Source organism: Bombina bombina, chromosome 4, assembly GCF_027579735.1.
Source record: "Bombina bombina isolate aBomBom1 chromosome 4, aBomBom1.pri, whole genome shotgun sequence".
NCBI lineage: Eukaryota > Metazoa > Chordata > Amphibia > Anura > Bombinatoridae > Bombina > Bombina bombina.
The window spans coordinates 861491833-861507094 of record NC_069502.1 but is presented as its reverse complement, the minus strand read 5'-3'; the positions used below and the strand labels follow the sequence as shown (position 1 = coordinate 861507094).

At 43.5% G+C, this 15262-nt stretch overlaps 1 protein-coding gene across 1 annotated transcript in view; it reads left to right on the top strand.

Moving 5' to 3' along the window:
• The first annotated feature begins 380 nt into the window (after positions 1–380).
• Positions 381–15262, top strand: part of LOC128657327 (gastrula zinc finger protein XlCGF57.1-like) — a 136555-nt gene continuing 121673 nt past the window's right edge. The window contains exon 1 of the mRNA XM_053711628.1: positions 381–402. The gene's annotated coding sequence lies outside the window, so the exon portion shown is untranslated. The remainder of the gene's footprint in view (positions 403–15262) is intronic.

Below are 15262 nucleotides of genomic sequence, written 5' to 3'. Positions count from 1 at the left end.
TTGGGCTTGCTGCCGTTCTTGTTGTCCCTGAGGGTATATCTGTGTTGTACATGCTTGGGGCCCTTCCCTCCCCCTGTTTTTTGTTTTAGGGCCGGCCGAAAAACCTGAGTGTAATTCTCTGGGGTCACTCCTGTTGTGATATGTTCCCTGGAACTAATAGTATCTGTTGCTGTGGCACCAATTGATGGTCTGTGTGCTGGAGAGCTACTGATCTTAGACCTAGCGCCTCTTTTTGCCATACTATTTGAGTTCTCATTAGCATTTGTCATGCTTACTTGTGTAAGTATTTCAGGGGTTGGTAACATTAAAATACCCTCCCCATCTGATCCTGAATTGTCTTCACCAGATGTAGAAGCAGCAAAAGAAGACTGATCATCATCTGTTGTGTCAGTTGTCACAAAGGTAACCTTTTTCTTTTGTTTATTCTTTCTGTGTTTATTAGAGGGACCACTTTTTACCTCCCTGGTCTCTATATCTGACTCAGGGTTGTTTTTATCAATGCCAAATGTAAACCTTATTCTCATGGTAGTCCCTCTGATCCCGCAGAAATTTGGTATGCTTTATGTTAATATGTTCTTTCCTAGATGTTTCAACTACTTCAACTAACATTCTGTCAAATTCACAATACTCACTCGCTTCCTTAAATTTACCAAGTTCTATTTGTAATGCAGTAATTTCATGTCTAACTGTTTGCAGCTGCTCATTTTTCAGCCTAACAAGAATTCCCATTAATCTGAGTGAGCATTCAGACAAAACGCTATTCCATTCACAAATCAATTCTTCATTATTACCAACATCAAAATTGGGGAATTTTCTAACCCTTAGACCCCTAGGAATCATACTTAAGTCCAAGTATTTATTTATGAGCCAAGTATCAAGCTTTAAACGTATTTCCTTAAACCTCAGGATCTCCAGGGAGTAAAACAAATCCCCCAGTTTAATATCTTGAGATTCTTTCTTGAAAAAGTCCTCTAATTCTAGGCCTTCATAATCTGAGTCATTAGGTGGTAAGAGGGAGTAATACTGTGTATTACCCGATGCTTCCATATTGCTTGGATAAATGTTACAGATGAACAAGAAAAACACACAGTCCTCAAATCCAGAGTGTGAGTAATATACTGGGCTTCAAGGATAAAGTAATAAATAAGAGAAATTGTCCCAGATATAAAGTCACATTCAATAGGATGGTAGCACTCAAAGCCAGGACATCAGTGATGAGTAATAGAAACCACATATACCAAGGCTGTAAGTAGCAACACATCTTGGATGACGTCCCTTAAAGGAACCGTCATTCGTCGGGAAGTCGTCGGTGAAGATGGATGTTCCACGTCGGCGGGATGAACTACATGAATCCGGAAGAAAGAAGATTGAAGATGACGCTTGATAGAAGACTTCAGTCGGATCATGGACCTCTTCAGCTCCCGCTTGGATGAAGACTTCAGCCGGATCATGGACATCTTCAGCCCCCCGCTTGGGCTTGGATCAAGACATCGGAGGCTCTTCTGGATCGATCGGTGAACCCGGCGTGGTGAAGACAAGGTAGGGAGATCTTCAGGGGCTTAGTGTTAGGTTTATTTAAGGGGGGTTTGGGTTAGATTAGGGGTATGTGGGTGGTGGTTTGTAATGTTGGGGGGGGGGTATTGTATGGGTTTTTTTTACAGGCAAAAGAGCTGAATTCTTTGGGGCATGCCCCGCAAAGGGCCCTTTTCAGGGCTGGTAAGGTAAAAGAGCTTTTCTATTATAATTTTAGAATAGGGTAGGGCATTTTTTTATTTTGGGGGTCTTTTTTATTTTATTAGGGGGCTTAGAGTAGGTGTAATTAGTTTAAAATTTTTGTAATATTTTTCTAATGTTTGTAAATATTTTTTTATTTTTTGTAACTTAGTTCTTTTTTATTTTTTGTACTTTAGTTAGTTTATTTCATTGTATTTATTTGTAGGTATTTTATTTAAAGGGACAGTCTAGGCCAAAATAAACTTTCATGATTCAGATAGAGCATGTAATTTTAAACAATTTTCCAATTTACTTTTATCACCAATTTTGCTTTGTTCTCTTGGTATTCTTAGTTGAAAGCTTAATCTAGAAGGTTCATATGTTACTTTCTTAGACCTTGAAGGCCACCTCTTTTCAGAATGCATTTGAACAGTTTTTCACCACTAGAGGGTGTAAGTTCACGTATTTCCTATAGATAACACTGTGCTCGTGCACGTAAAGTTATCTGGGAGCAGGCAGTGATTGGCTAAACTGCAAATCTGTCAAAAGAACTGAAATAAAGGGGCAGTTTGCAGAGGCTTAGATGCAAGATAATCACAGAGGTTAAAAGTATATTATTATAACTGTGGAATGGGTAATAAGGGATTATCTATCTTTTAAACCAATAAAAATTCTGGTGTAGACTGTCCCTTTAATTAATTTATTGATAGTGTAGTGTTAGGTTTAATTGTAGATAATTGTAGGTAGTTTATTTAATTTATTTATTGATAGTGTAGTGTTAGGTTTAATTGTAACTTAGGTTAGGATTTATTTTACAGGTAATTTTGTAATTATTTTAACTAGGTAACTATTAAATAGTTCTTAACTATTTAATAGCTATTGTACCTGGTTAAAATAATTACAAAGTTGCCTGTAAAATAAATATTAATCCTAAAATAGCTACAATATAATTATAATTTATATTGTAGCTATATTAGGATTTATTTTACAGGTAAGTATTTAGCTTTAAATAGGAATAATTTATTTAATAAGAGTTAATTTATTTCGTTAGATTTAAATTATATTTAACTTAGGGGGTGTTAGGGTTAGGGTTAAACTTAGCTTTAGGGGTAAATACATTTATTAGAGTAGCGGTGCGGTCCGGTCGGCAGATTAGGGGTTAATTATTGTAGGTAGGTGGAGGCGACGTTGGGGGGCGGCAGATTAGGGGTTAATAAATATAATATAGGGGTCGGCTGTGTTAGGGGCAGCAGATTAGGGGTACATAGGTATAATGTAGGTTGCGGCGGTGTACGGAGCGGCAGATTAGGGGTTAAAAAAAATATGCAGGTGTCAGCGATAGCGGGGGCGGCAGATTAGGGGTTAATAAATATTATGTAGGTGTCGGCGGAATTAGGGGCAGCAGATTAGGGGTACATAGGGATAACGTAGGTGGCGGCGGTGTGCGGTCGGCAGATTAGGGGTTACAATTTTTTAATAGAGTGGTGGCGATGTGGGGGGACCTCGGTTTAGGGGTACATAGGTAGTTTATGGGTGTTAGTGTACTTTAGAGCACAGTAGTTAAGAGCTTTATAAACCGGCGTTAGCCCAGAAAGCTCTTAACTACTGACTTTTTTCTGCGGCTGGAGTTTTGTCGTTAGATTTCTAACGCTCACTTCAGCCACGACTCTAAATACCGGAGTTAGAAAGATCCCATTGAAAAGATAGGATACGCAATTGACGTAAGGGGATCTGCGGTATGGAAAAGTCGCGGCTTGAAAGTGAGCGTTAGACCCTTTCCTGACTGACTCTAAATACCAGTGGTAGCCCAAAACCAGCGTTAGGAGCCTCTAACGCTGGTTTTGACGGCTAACACCAAACTCTAAATCTAGCCGAATATGAGTAGCAATGTACTTGCGGTTTTGAATGAGTCCCAGCAGGCAGAGAGTGGAGACGCTGAGAAACGGCGTGTTTGCAGGAAGTGTTTCCAGTGCAGTGTGGTAAGCTGACAGCTATTGTCAGTATTGTGCGCTTTATGTAATCGCATAATACAGTGTGTGAGGTTTCATATATTTTAACCATTTTTATACACAGTGTAAAAGTTAAATAACTTGTATAAAAAGCCACATGAATAATATAGAGCAATGCAGCGGCTGCACAAATGTAAATCTCCAGGTTAGTCAAACACACTAACCCCAGGTGCACAGTACAGTACAGATGGTAAAAAGCTGGCAACATCACTGTTCTATGAATGCGCATGGCTACTGTCCCAGGGTGCGAGAATACCTACACTCCAAGATGGCGGCACCCAGTGTAAACATGTGGGGCATCAGCAACTGGCACCTGTAAAGGGTTAAAATAAGAGATTATCTTTGAAGAGAGCAGTAGACACAACAGGATGTCTGTGACAGACCCCTCTGTCAGTACTGGAAGGGTTAACTTTGTTCAGCTTTGAGAAACTATTTTTTGAAAACAGGTTTCCTGACATCCGCTATTGTTTACTGTAATTAAGTTTAAGTGATAAGCGTTCACATTGTTTAATCAGACTGCCAGGTGTCAAGAAGGACTCCCTTGTTTTCTTGTGTTTAATTGTTTATTTGGTTAAGTAATGTAATCTATTGTATCCTGTAAAAGGGCGTCTTCCCTCTATCTAATGTACTATACTCTTCCAATCCCCCACCTAGGGAGTGTCAACCAGGTGGGAGACCTGCATAAATACTGGGCATATAGCCCTCAATAAAACACATTCTGTTTTACCCTCAAGATGGAACTTGGTCTCATGTTTGGGGGGAATTAACTGGGTTCATGTGTTGCTGATCCCGTATTCAGGGCATCTTTCATCTGGTATTAACCCTTGATATCCGGGTTATACCATAATAACTGGTGGCAAGTGACGGGATGAACCGCATCGCCCAGAAGAGCTAACCTTAAAGGCCTGCTAGAACAACGGGGCCGACAAGCCAGTAACCTCAGGAAGAGGGAGATTATTACAATACTGACCGAGATGGTCGGAGTACCAGGGCCCGAAGGAACCAATGAGCCCAGCATATCAGACAGAACCCCCGAAGAAGCAAGCTTTGACCGGGCGGTTAAAATAAGACTGGCACATTATGGCCCCAACCCGTCTGCCGAAATTATCGACCGGGTCATAGCAGCCGTGGAGGCCAACCTACTTCACCAAAGCGGCGCTGCAGCAGCCCAAGTCACAGCAACCCCAGTGGAAAAGAGAAAGGTACATTTGGCAGCTTTTAAAAACTTCCTGGAAACAGAAGGAGAGATTGATGGCCCGAAAAGTACCCGCAGAGGACTGGGTCACGATATTATCCGGCCGGGCCAGCGAGGCTTTTCGGGCCATTCCGGATGAGGAAGTCGGGGATTATAATGCTGTAAAAGAGGCGCTGCTCTCCAGGTATGCGATTACACCGGAGGCATATAGGAGGCGGATCAGAGACACTGTTAAACTAGCTGGAGATTCCTACGTTGAGTGGGCATGTAAGGTGCACCGCACAGCAGCTCACTGGATGGCAGGGTGTCAAGCCGTATCTGGGGAAGAGGTGCTGCAGCTATTCCTGTTGGAACATTGCTTTGACAAGTTATCAGCAGGAGTTATAGAGTGGGTTCGAGACCGTAAACCCTCCACCCTGCATGAAGCTGCTCGCCTAGCAGATGAGTATACGGATGCCCGCAAACTGGACACTGCTGCCACTAAGCCCCCTGCCAGAGTGGAGTACCGACCCACAGTCACACCAGCAGCTACCAGTTACCAACCCCCGGCGCACTGCTCTACCACACCGCCTCCAGCCACAAGCTATCCTCAGACAGCCCGGTTCAACTCACGGGACTACTCACATCCTATTTGGTGCTTTGGATGTAAGCAACTTGGGCACAAAAGACCAGAGTGTCCCCTAAACACAGCGAACCAAGCACAGTCCTGGAGGAGACCCGCCGGCGGAAACCCACGTAACCCTCCACCTGCTGCCCACTGCGTAGAGGAGGAAGAATGCTGGGGCATCCTACATGAAGCATACCCCGTGCAAGCTGCCCACAGGGATAACCGGCAACAGCACTGGCAACTGGTTAAAGTGAATGGGAAGGAGGTCAGTGGTCTACGGGATACTGGTGCTACCATGACCTTGCTCCAAAAGAACTTGGTGTCTGAGAACCAGCACACCAGAGACACTGTGGCTGTGAGGGTAGCAGGGGGCGCTGTGTTCCGCCTACCTGTTGCCCGGGTACATTTGGATTGGGGAGTGGGCTCTAGACATGTGAATGTGGGGGTCATAAAGGACTTACCAGCTGATGTTCTCCTTGGAAATGACTTGGCCCCCCTTGTTTCTGCCTACGCTCCCATGGGTCCCGCCGATGTTAACCCTGTGACTACCCGTGCCTAGATCCGTGCCACCGAGACCGACCCACCTGCTGCTAATCCCCAGGATGCTGAGCTCAGTAAATCTCTATCCACTGTTGATACGTGGAAGTCCCGTTACAACGCGGTGATGAAGGAGAAGAGTCAAGTAGAGGATGAAATGGTCACGTTAAACAATCACGTAACAGTGCTAGCGGGAGAGAAGAGGAGCGCAGAGGAAAAGTGTGTTTAGAACGGGAATCTTTGCTAGACAAGCTGCACCGACAGACCGCAGAAAACACCAGCTTCAGAGTGGAACATGAAACAGTAAAGACAAACTTAGCGACACTGGAGAAAAAGCTGACTCTGGCTCATAGTGAGGTGCAGCAACTCAAGGGCAACTTACGTCAGTATGAAGGGCTTGTGGATACCTATAAAGAGCAGGTACAAAAAACTCGTAAAGAAGCCGATGAGATTTGTCTCCAACTGCAAAAGAAGCGTCTCTGAAAACAAAAACTTGAAGGACTGTTTAGCCCTGGTCTGGGCACTGAAGAATTTGAACCCTTATTTATACGGACAGGAATTCTCTCTCATAATGGGAATGCAGATGGATTGTCCCGGCAAACTGACATTTCTCCTGTTAAGTGTAGTCAGTCCACGGGTCATCCATTACTTATGGGATTATATCTCCTCCCTAACAGGAAGTGCAAGAGGATCACCCAAGCAGAGCTGCTATATAGCTCCTCCCCTCTACGTCATACCCAGTCATTCTCTTGCACCTAACTAATAGATAGGACTTGTGAGAGGAGAAACTCTTTGTGCAATATGTTCAAAGGCCAATGTGGAGCCCAATAGAAATTTGTGTACTAATTGCATTGATGCTACTTTAAATAAAAGTGTACTTGTAAAGAAAATTTCACCAGACAACGAGGGGGAAGTTATGCCGACTAACTCTCCTCACGTGTCAGTACCTTCATCTCCCGCTCGGGAGGTGCGTGATATTGTGGCGCCAAGTACATCAGGGCGGCCCATACAAATCACTTTGCAAGACATGGCTAATGTTATGACTGAAGTATTATCTAAATTGCCAGAAATTAGGGGTAAACGCGACCACTCTGGGGTGAGAACAGAGTGCGCTGATAATATTAGAGCCATGTCTGATACTGCGTCACAATATGCAGAACATGAGGACGGAGAGCTTCATTCTGTGGGTGACGGATCTGATCCAAGTAAACTGGACTCAGACATTTCAAATTTTAAATTTAAGCTTGAGAACCTCCGTGTATTGTTAGAGGAGGTATTAGCGGCTCTGAATGATTGTAACACGGTTGCAATTCCAGAGAAAATGTGTAGGCTGGATAAATATTTTGCGGTACCGACGTGTACTGACGTTTTTCCTATTCCTAAAAGGCTTACAGAAATTATTAACAAGGAGTGGGATAGACCTGGTGTGCCCTTTTCTCCCCCTCCTATATTTAGAAAAATGTTTCCAATAGACGCCACCACACGGGACTTATGGCAGACGGTCCCTAAGGTGGAAGGAGCAGTTTCTACTCTGGCTAAACGCACCACTATCCCGGTGGAGGATAGCTGTGCTTTTTCAGATCCAATGGATAAAAAGTTAGAGGGTTACCTTAAGAAAATGTTTGTTCAACAAGGTTTTATATTACAACCCCTTGCATGCATTGCGCCTGTCACGGCTGCGGCGGCATTCTGGTTTGAGTCTCTGGAAGAGACCATTAACTCAGTTACATTGGATGAGATTACAGACAAGCTTAGAGTACTTAAGCTAGCCAATTCATTTATTTCCGATGCCGTAGTACATTTAATTAAACTTACGGCTAAGAATTCAGGATTCGCCATTCAGGCGCGCAGAGCTCTGTGGCTTAAATCTTGGTCAGCCGATGTGACATCTAAATCTAAATTGCTTAACATACCTTTCAAAGGGCAGACATTGTTCGGGCCCGGTTTGAAAGAAATTATCGCTGACATTACTGGAGGTAAGGGTCATGCCCTGCCTCAAGACAGAGCCAAACCAAGGGCTAGACAGTCTAATTTTCGTGCCTTTCGTAACTTCAAGGCAGCAGCAGCATCAACTTCCTCAGCCCCAAAGCAGGAAGGAACTGTTGCTCGCTACAGACAGGGCTGGAAACCTAACCAGTCCTGGAACAAGGGCAAGCAGGCCAGAAAACCTGCTGCTGCCCCTAAGACAGCATGAAGTGAGGGCCCCCGATCCGGAAACGGATCTAGTGGGGGGCAGACTTTCGCTCTTCGCCCAGGCTTGGGCAAGAGATGTCCAGGATCCCTGGGCGTTAGAGATCATATCTCAGGGATACCTTCTGGACTTCAAAGCTTCTCCTCCAAAAGGGAGATTTCATCTTTCAAGGCTGTCAGCAAACCAGCTAAAGAGAGAAGCGTTTCTACGCTGTGTACAAGACCTTTTACTAATGGGAGTGATCCATCCAGTTCCGCGGTCGGAACACGGACAAGGGTTTTACTCAAATCTGTTTGTGGTTCCCAAAAAAGAGGGAACCTTCAGACCAATTTTGGACTTAAAGATCCTAAACAAGTTCCTAAGAGTTCCATCGTTCAAAATGGAAACTATTCGGACAATCTTACCTATGATCCAAAGGGGTCAATACATGACCACAGTGGATTTAAAGGATGCCTACCTTCACATACCGATTCACAAGGATCATTATCGGTACCTAAGGTTTGCCTTCCTAGACAGGCATTACCAATTTGTAGCTCTTCCCTTCGGGTTAGCCACGGCTCCAAGAATCTTTACAAAGGTTCTGGGCTCTCTTCTGGCGGTACTAAGACCGCGAGGAATTTCGGTAGCTCCATACCTAGACGACATTCTGATACAAGCGTCAAGTTTCCAGACTGCCAAGTCTCATACAGAGTTAGTTCTGGCATTTCTAAGGTCGCATGGGTGGAAGGTGAACGTAGAAAAGAGTTCTCTGTTGCCACTCACAAGAGTTCCCTTCTTGGGGACTCTTATAGATTCTGTAGAAATGAAAATTTACCTGACAGAAGACAGGTTAACAAAACTTCTAAATGCTTGCCGTGTCCTTCATTCCATTCAACACCCGTCAGTGGCTCAATGCATGGAGGTATTCGGCTTAATGGTAGCGGCAATGGACATAGTACCTTTTGCACGCCTGCATCTCAGACCACTACAATTGTGCATGCTAAGTCAGTGGAATGGGGATTACTCAGATTTGTCCCCTATGCTGAATCTGGATCAAGAGACCAGAGATTCTCTTCTATGGTGGCTTTCTCGGCCACATCTGTCCAGGGGGATGCCCTTCAGCAGGCCAGACTGGACAATTGTAACAACAGACGCCAGCCTACTAGGTTGGGGCGCTGTCTGGAATTCCCTGAAGGCTCAGGGATCATGGACTCAGGAGGAGAGTCTCCTTCCAATAAACATTCTGGAATTGAGAGCAGTTCTCAATGCTCTTCTGGCTTGGCCTCAGCTAGCAACTCTGAGGTTCATCAGGTTCCAGTCGGACAACATCACGACTGTGGCTTACATCAACCATCAGGGAGGGACAAGGAGTTCCCTAGCGATGATGGAAGTCTCAAAGATAATTCGCTGGGCAGAGTCTCACTCTTGCCACCTGTCAGCGATCCACATCCCAGGCGTGGAGAACTGGGAGGCGGATTTCCTAAGTCGCCAGACTTTTCATCCGGGGGAGTGGGAACTTCACCCGGAGATTTTTGCACAACTGCTTCGGCGTTGGGGCAAACCAGATCTGGATCTCATGGCGTCTCGCCAGAATGCCAAGCTTCCTTGTTACGGATCAAGATCCAGGGATCCGGAAGCGGTTCTGATAGATGCTCTGACAGCACCCTGGGTCTTCAACATGGCTTATGTGTTTCCACCCTTCCCGATACTTCCTCGTTTGATTGCCAGGATCAAACAGGAGAGAGCATCGGTGATTCTAATAGCGCCTGCGTGGCCACGCAGGACCTGGTATGCAGAACTAGTGGACAAGTCGTCCTGTCCACCATGGTCTCTGCCTCTGAGACAGGACCTTCTGGTTCAGTGTCCTTTCAAACATCCAAATATAATTTCTCTGAGGCTGACTGCTTGGAGATTGAACGCTTGATTCTATCAAAGCGTGGATTCTCGGAGTCAGTGATTGATACCTTGATACAGGCTAGGAAACCTGTTACCAGGAAAATTTACCATAAAATATGGCGTAAATACTTACATTGGTGCGAATCCAAGAGTTACTCATGGAGTAAGGTCAGGATTCCTAGGATATTGTCTTTTCTACAAGAAGGCTTAGAAAAGGGTTTATCTGCTAGTTCGTTAAAGGGACAGATCTCAGCTCTGTCCATTCTTTTGCACAAGCGTCTGTCAGAAGTTCCAGACGTTCAGGCTTTTTGTCAGGCTTTGGCCAGGATTAAGCCTGTGTTTAAAACTGTTGCTCCGCCATGGAGCTTAAACTTAGTTCTTAACGTTTTGCAGGGTGTTCCGTTTGAACCCCTTCATTCCATTGATATCAAGCTGTTATCTTGGAAAGTTCTGTTTTTAATGGCTATTTCCTCGGCTCGAAGAGTCTCTGAGTTATCAGCCTTACATTGTGATTCCCCTTATCTGATTGTTCATTCAGACAAGGTAGTTCTGCGTACTAAACCTGGGTTCTTACCTAAGGTAGTCACTAACAAGAATATCAATCAAGAGATTGTTGTTCCTTCATTGTGCCCTAATCCTTCCTCAAAGAAGGAAAGACTTCTGCACAATCTGGACGTTGTCCGGGCCCTGAAATTCTATTTACAGGCAACTAAAGATTTTCGACAAAGTTCCCTGTTTTGTCGTTTATTCGGGACAGAGGAGAGGTCAAAAGGCTTCGGCTACTTCTCTCTCTTTTTGGCTTTGTAGCATAATACGTTTAGCCTATGAGACTGCTGGACAGCAGCCTCCTGAAAGAATTACAGCTCATTCTACCAGAGCTGTGGCTTCCACTTGGGCCTTTAAAAATGAGGCCTCTGTTGAACAGATTTGCAAGGCTGCAACTTGGTCTTCACTTCACACCTTTTCAAAATTTTACAAATTTGACACTTTTGCTTCTTCGGAGGCTGTTTTTGGGAGAAAGGTTCTTCAGGCAGTGGTTCCTTCCGTGTAAAGGTCCTGCCTGTCCCTCCCGTCATCCGTGTACTTTTAGCTTTGGTATTGGTATCCCATAAGTAATGGATGACCCGTGGACTGACTACACTTAACAGGAGAAAACATAATTTATGCTTACCTGATAAATTCCTTTCTCCTGTAGTGTAGTCAGTCCACGGCCCGCCCTGTTTTTACGGCAGGTCTAAATTTTAAATTAAACTCCAGTCACCACTGCACCCTATAGTTTCTCGTTTGGTTTTGGTCGAATGACTGGGTATGACGTAGAGGGGAGGAGCTATATAGCAGCTGTGCTTGGGTGATCCTCTTGCACTTCCTGTTAGGGAGGTGATATAATCCCATAAGTAATGGATGACCCGTGGACTGACTACACTACAGGAGAAAGGAATTTATCAGGTAAGCATAAATTATGTTTTTACCACCCCCTAGTCCTGTCATCCCCAAGTTGACCCGCCAAAGGGTCAAGCCGGGTCTGCCGGAGTTCCCACCAGGAGGGAGCCATGTGAAAGACCCCTCTGTCAGTACTGGAAGGGTTAACTTTGTTCAGCTTTGAGAAACTATTTTCTGAAAACAGGTTTCCTGACATCAGCTATTGTTTACTATAATTAAGTTTAAGTGATAAGCGTTCACATTGTTTAATCAGACTGCCAGGTGTCAAGAAGGACTCCCTTGTTTTCTTGTGTTTAATTGTTTATTTGGTTAAGTAATGTAATCTATTGTATCCTGTAAAAGGGCGTCTTCCCTCTATCTAATGTACTATACTCTTCCAATCCCCCACCTAGGGAGTGTCAACCAGGTGGGAGACCTGCATAAATACTGGGCATATAGCCCTCAATAAAACACATTCTGTTTTACTCTCAAGATGGAGCTTGGTCTCATGTTTGGGGGGAATTAACTGGGTTCATGTGTTGCTGATCCCGTATTCAGGGCATCTTTCATCTGGTATTAACCCTTGATATCCGGGTTATACCATAACAATGGCAACAATTAAACATGTTGTAGGATCATGGATTTAAAAATTACACTGACACTTTTTAGATAGGCAGTATGATTAAGGAGGATGCTCTATATATGACAGCAGTGCTTGTAAGAAGAGCATACTGAGGTAGGCACAGGAGTGTGCTGTATATATGGTAGCAGTGACAGCTCCTGCCCGCGCGTGATTGGCTGTGCAGGGGCAGGGTGCGGCATTGCACGCAAGCGCAAAATAGCGTTTGCATGCAATGTTAAAGTCCGCCAGCGGAATTCTGTCCACCAGAGGCAAGCTTCAGTGGACAGGGGCGCATATGTATGCCCCTGTCTGCCGTAACTTGATAAATCGAGTTTATGGCAGCAATGTTTATCATGAGAGTATACTGAAGTAGGCTGAGGAGAGTGCAGTAAAAACAGTGCTCCAGACACATGCACACTTCTGAGCATACTTGGGTATTTTGTCATGGGAAGGAGCTAAATTTGAACAAAGGATACTAAGAGAAAAAGGTAAATAACATAAGAAGCATTGTTTGTTTTTACCCTAGCTGTGTGCGTCTACAGACAACGTCACTGTGTGCAGCACTGAGGCATCTAATATTCTGTTACCGCTGGTTACATAAACTTATTATATACAATATGGTGCAGCTCTTCAGTGGGTAGCTGGGGCAGAAGTATGTGCGGCGCTGGAGGTGCTGCTAATATTGTGATGGTGTCTAGCCGGTACTTCCTATCACTAATATCCTGCTTGTCTGTCTGATCTTTCTGGTGCACACAACATGCTGCTTCCTATTTGCAAGTTTTATGTAGTCCTGAGCCGGCCTTTCCTCCTTTTTGAATGGTACTTATTCTAACTAATTTTTATACAGTGTTATTAGCTATCCAGTTTCCCGGGTTTACTGCATGCTGACACCTCTATTAGGATCACAACTGCGTGTGTACAGATACAAAAGTAAAAAAGGCAGCAAGCTCTTCCTTTAGGTTTATTTTTGCAGCTTTTATTATATCAGTCATGTAAAGCCTCACAGTGTGCTGGTATAGACTTTCTCATGTAAGGTCATTTACCAGAGAGTGGGAGATCAAGGAGTTACATACAAACAAAATAACATCATTTATGTAAGAACTTACCTGATAAATTAATTTCTTTTATATTGGCAAGAGTCCATGAGCTAGTGACGTATGGGATATACAATCCTACCAGGAGGGGCAAAGTTTCCCAAACCTCAAAATGCCCATAAATACACCCCTCACCACACCCACAACTCAGTTTAATGAATAGCCAAGTAGTGGGGTGATAGAAAAAGGAGTAAAAAAGCATACAAAAAAGAGGAACTGGAAATATAATTGTGCTTTTATACAAAAAATCATAACCACCAGAAAAAGGGTGGGTCTCATGGACTCTTGCCAATATGAAAGAAATTAATTTATCAGGTAAGTTATTACATAAAGTATGTTTTCTTTCATGTAATTGGCAAGAGTCCATGAGCTAGTAACGTATGGGATATAAATACCCAAGATGTGGAAGTCCACAGAAGAGTCACTAGAAAGGGAGGGATAAAATAAGAACAGCCATTTTCCGCTGCTTAAAACATAAGCAAAAGAATCAAACTGAAACAGCTGCCTGAAGAACGTTTCTACCAAAGACTGCTTCAGAAGAAGCAAATACATAAAAATGGTAAAATTTAGTAAATGTATGCAAAGAAGACCAAGTTGCTGCTTTGCAAATCTGATCAACTGAAGCTACATTCTTAAAAGCACAAGAAGTGGAGACTGATCTAGTAGAATGAGCTGTGATCCTCTGAGGCGTGGACTGTCTTGCCTCCAAATAAGCCTTATGAATCAAAAGCTTTTAACCAAGATGCCAAAGAAATGGCAGAAGTTTTCTGACCTTTGCTAGAACCAGAGAAGACAACAAATAGACTAGAAGTCTTCCTGAAATCTTTAGTAGCTTCAAAATAATATTTCAAAGCTCTTACAACATCCAAAGAATGCAAAGATCTTTCAAGAGTATTCTGGGATTAGGACACAAGGAAGGAACAACAATTTCCCTACTAATGTTGTTTGAATTCACAACCTTAGGAAGAAATGTAAACTAAGTCCGCAAAGCAGCATTATCTTGATGAAAAATCAGAAAAGGAGACTCACACTAGAGAACAGACAATTCGGAAACTATTCTAGCTGAAGAGATGGCCTAAAAAAATTACACTTTCCAAGAAAGTAGTTTAATATCCAAAGAATGCATAGGCTCAAAAGGAGGAGCCTGCAAAGTCTTCAAAACCAAATTAAGACTCCAAGGAGGAGAGATTGATTAAATAACAGGCTTGATACGAACCAAAGCCTGAACAAAACAGTGAATATCAGGAAGCTTAGCAATCTTTCTATGAAATAAAACACAAAGAGCAGAGATTTGTCCCTTTAAGGAACTTGCAGACAACCCATCCAGAAGAAACTGTAACATTCTAAGAATTCTAAAAGAATGACAGGAGAATTTATGAGAAGAACACCATGAAATATAGGTCTTCCAAATTCGATAATAAATCTTCCTTGAAACAGACTTACGAGCCTGTACTATAGTATTAATCACTGAGACAGAGAAACCCCTATGACTAAGCACTAAGCGTTCAATTTCCATACCTTCAAATTTAACGATTTGATATCCTAATGGAAAAACGTCCCTTGAGACAGAAGGTCTGGTCTTTGAGGAAGTGGCCAAGGCTGGTAACTAGACATCCGGACAAGATCCGCATACCAAAACCTGTGAGGCCACGCTGGTGCTATCAGAAACACATACGATTTTTCCATAATGATCTTGGAGATCACTCTTTGAAGAAAAACTAGAGGCGGAACAATATAAGCAGGTTAGTAAAACTAAGGAACTAATAAAGCATCCACCATCTCTGCCTGAGGATCCCTTGACCTGGATATGTATCTGGGAAGTTTCTTGTTTAGATGAGAAGCCATCAGATCTAATTCTGGAAGACCCCACATCTGTACAATCTGACAAAATACATCTGGATGGAGAGACCATTCCCCTGGATGTAAGGTCTGATGGCTGAGATAATCCACTTCCCAATTGTCTACACCTGGAATATGCACCACAGAAATTAGCTAGAGGG